Source organism: Dipteris shenzhenensis, chromosome 3 (assembly GCF_047967505.1).
Source record: "Dipteris shenzhenensis isolate YYH24624 ecotype China chromosome 3, Dip_SZ_1.0, whole genome shotgun sequence".
Taxonomy (NCBI): domain Eukaryota; kingdom Viridiplantae; phylum Streptophyta; class Polypodiopsida; order Gleicheniales; family Dipteridaceae; genus Dipteris; species Dipteris shenzhenensis.
Window position 1 is genome coordinate 1,969,552 of NC_141598.1, and position 5,207 is coordinate 1,974,758.

The window sequence follows — 5,207 nt, forward strand, 5'->3', positions numbered from 1 at the left end:
AGTACTTGCATGACCAAGGTTATGAGCAACGTGCTCAGTATGCCACCTTTGGAGGATACGAAAGTCCCACTTCAAGAGAGAGATTTTTTGTTTGTCCTCAGTGTCCGTCTATGAAAAGTTACGACATAGTGAGGTAGGCTTTTAGGCCTGAACTTTGAAGCCATCACGAAAAGATAATAAATGGCTACACCAATGAATAAAGACCATCTTCATGCCGCCTAAGTTCAGCTGATGTATCAAATTTCCTTTTAACGTCAAAGATGCAATGCATTACTAGTTGCTCGAGTGAAAATAAGGATGAACACATATTTGGGTTTGTGCCCTGGGCTGGTTGGTTTGAAAATATTTGAAGAAGTGGAAGTAGTTTTTCCATCATCATCTTTGCTTAAGCAGTCGAGTGAGCCTTACTTAGCTTAAGCACCTCCATCTACCAGAACAACACAAGAAATTCATTCTAGGACAGCTGGAGACTCTATGTGCGCAGCATGTACATATATAGAGCAGCAGTGGTGAAAAACTTTTCAACTGTCTCTACACGAACTGTCTCAAAACGTGTGTCTCGATCAGGTACAACAAGACAGGTAAAAGAACTCAACAGTCTCAGATATCGACAGCCTTCTGGTAATTGTTTTTCATTTGTGGTCATGCGTCGCAGATAGCTTCAGTACAGAGCGATTATCGCGGGACTACTTCACGAACCCTTCCCAACCATTTGACAACCGAAAGATCAAAGTAAGTGTGGTGGCAAAACAATTTGCTCAGGTCGTTAACACTTTAGAGGCACTCGGTTGTATTGGCTAGTCTGACGAGTCTGTTGGGAGTCTGGACAGAGAAATCCAATGGCTCCAGATTTCAAGCAAAATGTTATCGAGGAGTCTCTATGGATGGACGTCTGTTACAATCCAGGCTCGGTTAAAGACGTGAAAAAGGGGTCAAGCTCTGAAGACTTTTGCTTGATGGGGGAACAAGCAAAGTATGGAAGCAATTGCAAGGCCAGCGTTAGGTCTCGAATACAGGTGGATGCATCTAAGACACAAGAACTGCGAGAGAATAGTGGCTTGGAGAAGCTAAGCCTAGAGGGGGCACTCGCTTCTTTGGAAATGAAGTTCCAGCCACCTTCGGTTGAGAATTTTATATGCATCTTGCAGCAGTGTAGGAAGAAGAAAAATCTACCGTGTGCCATGCGCTTGCTTGCCTACATGTGCAAAAGTGGGCTTGAAGCTCATAGATTTCTTGGGAACTACCTTGTCCCAATGTTGGTTGAATGTGGAAGTATGCACGATGCTCAGCAGGTTTTTAACAGCTTGATTGATCGGAATGAATATTCTTGGACTTATCTCATCATGGGTTATATTGAATGTGGGGAGTCACAACATGCCCTCAACATGTACCAGAAAATGCAAGAGGACTCTGTACATCCTAGCAAGTATACGTTTGTGGCCCTACTGAAAGCTTGTGCTAAGCTGCAAGATCCAGAGACAGGACAAAAAATACACACTGAGATTGCTGGGCAGGAATTGGAGAGAGCTCCTTTTGTTGGCAGTGCCTTGGTTGACATGTACGCCAAATGTGGCTTGCTTGTGAAAGCACAGGAAGTGTTTGACAAGCTACCGGTTCGAGATGTAGTCTTGTGGACTGCACTAATTGCAGGATATGCTGAACATGGGCTTGGTGAGGTGGCGCTGAACTGTTTCAAACAGATGCAACTGGAGGGTGTCTCTCCGGATGCTTGCACATTTGTTTGCAGCTTGAAAGCTTGTGGCAGCATAAGAGCCATAGAAAAGGGTGAAGAAGTGCACGCCGAGGTTGCGAGACAGAAATTGGAAAGACATCCTTTTGTTGGCGGCACCTTGGTGGACATGTATGCCAAATGTGGCTTGCTTGCAAAAGCACAGAAAGTGTTTGATGAGCTGCCAGTTCGAAATGTAGTTTCATGGAACATACTAATTGCGGGCTATGCTGAACAAGGTTTTGGTGTGGAAGCACTGAACTGTTTTCGACAGATGCAAGTAGAAGGTGTCTCTCCAAATGCTTACACGTTTGTTAGCAGCTTGAAAGCTTGTGGCAGCATGGGAGCCTTAGACGAAGGCCGGGAGATACACACTGAGATTGCCAGACAGGAATTGGAAAGAGCTCCTTTGGTTGGCAACACTTTGGTAGACATGTATGCTAAATGTGGTGTGCTTGCAAAAGCACGGGAAGTGTTTGACAAGCTTCCAGTTCAAAATATAGTCTCGTGGAACATTGTAATTGCAGGATATGCTGAACATGGTCTTGGTGAGGAAGCGCTAAAATGTTTCGAGCAGATGCATTTGGAGGGTGTCTCTCCAAATGCTTGCACGTTCATTTGCAGCTTGAAAGCTTGTGGCAGCATAGGAGCCATTGACAAGGGGCAAGAATTACATTCTGAGATTGCTAGACACGAATTGGCAAGAGATCCTTCTGTTGGCAGCTCCTTGGTTGACATGTATGCCAAATGTGGCTCGCTTGCAAAAGCACGGGAAGTGTTGGACAATCTGCCAGTCCGAAATGTAGTCTCGTGGACCGTACTAATTGCAGGTTACGCGGAACGTGGTCTTGGCGAGGAAGCACTAAACTGCTTTGAACAGATGCAGCTAGAGGGTGTTTGTCCAGATGCTTTCACATTTGTTTGCAGCTTGAAAGCTTGTGGCAGTGTTGGAGCCATAGACAAGGGCCAAGAAATACATGCAGATATTTCTAGACAGGAATTGGAAAGAGATCCTTTTGTTGGCAGCATCTTGGTGGACATGTATGCAAAATGTGGCGCACTCATAAAAGCACGAGAAGTGTTTGAGAAGCTGCCATTGCGAAATGTAGTCTCTTGGAGTGCATTAATTACAGGATATGCCCAGCTCGGAGAAAGTAAAGTGGTTTTCCATATGTTCGAGAGAATGAGAGGAGAAGGCATAAAGCCAGATGGGATCACTTTCCTTAGTGTGCTTACTGCATGCAGTCATTCCGGTTTAGTGGATAAGGGCCACAAATATTTCGAGGCCATGAGCAACATTTATGGCATCAGTCCAACCATTGATCATCACATTTGCATGGTTGACCTTCTTGGCCGTGCAGGCCAATTAGATGATGCTGTAGCGATGGTGGAGAGGATGCCTTTCCAACCTAATATTGTGGTGTGGACTACTATATTGGGTGCTTGTCGAAAGTGGGGTAATGTGGAGCTCGGAAGACGAGCCTTTGAACATGCAGTGCGCTTGGATGAAAAGGATGCTGTAGCTTATGTCTTGATGTCTAACATCTATTTGGATGCTCACATGCAAGAGGACAAGGAGAAGGTTGAGGCAACGAGAATGAAAAAACAAGCGTGGAACAAGCCAGGGCAGAGTTGGGACTGAGATTTGCCCAGAGTAAAGATGCGTACATGCGAAGCTAGAATATATTTTTCTCGAAATATTGGGGGGGGGGAGTTGTTGCAGCTTGAAAGTTTGTGGTAGCATGGGAGTCGTAGACCAAGGCAGAGAGATACATGCCGAGATTGCTAGACAAGACTTGGAAAGAGCTCCTCTAATTTCGTGGACATAGTAATTGCAGGGTGTGCTGAACATGGTCTTGGTGACGAAGTGCTGAGTTTTTTAACAGATGCATCTAGAGGGTGTTTCTCCAAATGCTTGTGTGCTCATTTGCAGCTTGAATGCTTGTGGCAGCATTGTGGCTCGCCTGCAAAAGCATGGGAAATGCTTGACATTCTGCGAGCTCAAAATGTAGTCTTGTGGAGTGCATGAATTGCAGGGTAGGCCGAATGCGTTCTTGGTGAGGAAGCACTGAATTGTTTTCAACAGATGCAACTAGAGGGTGTCTGTCCAGATGCTTTCATATTTGTTTGCAGCTTGAAGGCTTGTGTAGCCATAGACAAAGGCCAAGAAATACGTGCTGGTATTTCTAGATAGGAATTAGGAAGAGAGCCTTTTGCTGGCAGCATCTTGGTGGCTGTCAGTTCGAAATGTAGTCTTGTAGATTATTCGATATGCCCAGCTAGGAGAAAGTAAAATTGTTTTCCATATGTTCAAGAGAATGAGAGGAGAAGACATAAAGCCAGCTGGGATCACATTCCTTAGTGTTCTTACTGCATGCAGTCATGCCGGTTTAGTGGATAAGGGCCACAAGTATATCGAGCCATGAGCAAAATTTATGGCTTCAGTCCAACTATTGATCATCAGGTTTGCATGCTTGGGCTCCTTGACCGTGCAGGCCAATTAGATGAGGCGGTATCAATGGTGCAGAGGATGCCTTTCCAATCTAAGGGGTATTGTGGTGCTCAGAAGACGAGCCTTTGGAAGTGCATGCGATTGGATGAAAAGGATGCTGTATCTCATGTATTGATGTCTAACATCTTTTCAGATGCTCACATGCAGAAGGACAAGGAGAAGGTCGAGGCAACAAGAATGAAAGATCAAGCATAGAACAAGCCAAGGACTGAGATTTGCAGAATTGTGCATACATTGGTTGGGGAGATACAGAGCATACCCAAAGTAGAGGTACATACATGCAAAGCTAGAAGATTATTTTTTCAAAATGGGGGGGAAAAGGGTATGCCCCAGATTTTCATTGTTCACAGGCACAAAGCAATGGGTTTTGTGGGTGTAGTGAGAAGGTGGCTATTGCATGTGCCTTGATAAATACACCAAAGGGGACACCTATTTGTCATGAAGCCATTGCACTTTATCAAAAATGTATTATGACAGAATTGGGAATACAAAACAGAGAACAAGGTCAACACTGGACTTAGGAAGGCATACAAACCAAGAAGCTTAAAGTTAATCCTAAAAATAGCAGAGTAAAACTAAGTAATTTCCCTCAAACAGAGCTGTTGCCTTGCATTTTCTGAAAGATGACTTTGTTCCGGAACTTCTAGATGCACTGAAGGGCTATAGCCCGAACCAACTGCCAGATTCCCAATAGAGCCTCGTTCATCCTTCCTTTGTCACCTAAAATGGCTTGTTTCCAAGTCAATTGGGAATTTAAAGAAGCTGCATCACACCATCTACATAATTTTCTCCAGATAGTTCAAATGTCCAAACACTCCCAAAACAGATGGAATGGAGTCTCCTTTCTAATCTTGCAAAGTGGACGTAAGGGGGAGACCATCAAATTTCACTTCGCAAGTCACGTTTTGACAGGAACAATCTTCCACAATAACAAATTTAGCTTGGCCGAAGGGGTACTCAGTTCAT

General features: G+C 44.5%; 1 pseudogene across 1 annotated transcript; it reads left to right on the forward strand.

Annotated features, from left to right (window-relative positions):
- The first annotated feature begins 261 nt into the window (after window positions 1-261).
- Window positions 262-4,660, forward strand: LOC147903218 (putative pentatricopeptide repeat-containing protein At3g47840; annotated as a pseudogene). Its single transcript, XR_015540807.1, has 3 exons — window positions 262-567; window positions 656-732; window positions 831-4,660. The product of XR_015540807.1 is annotated as a putative pentatricopeptide repeat-containing protein At3g47840 (transcript).
- Window positions 4,661-5,207: the final 547 nt, after the last annotated feature.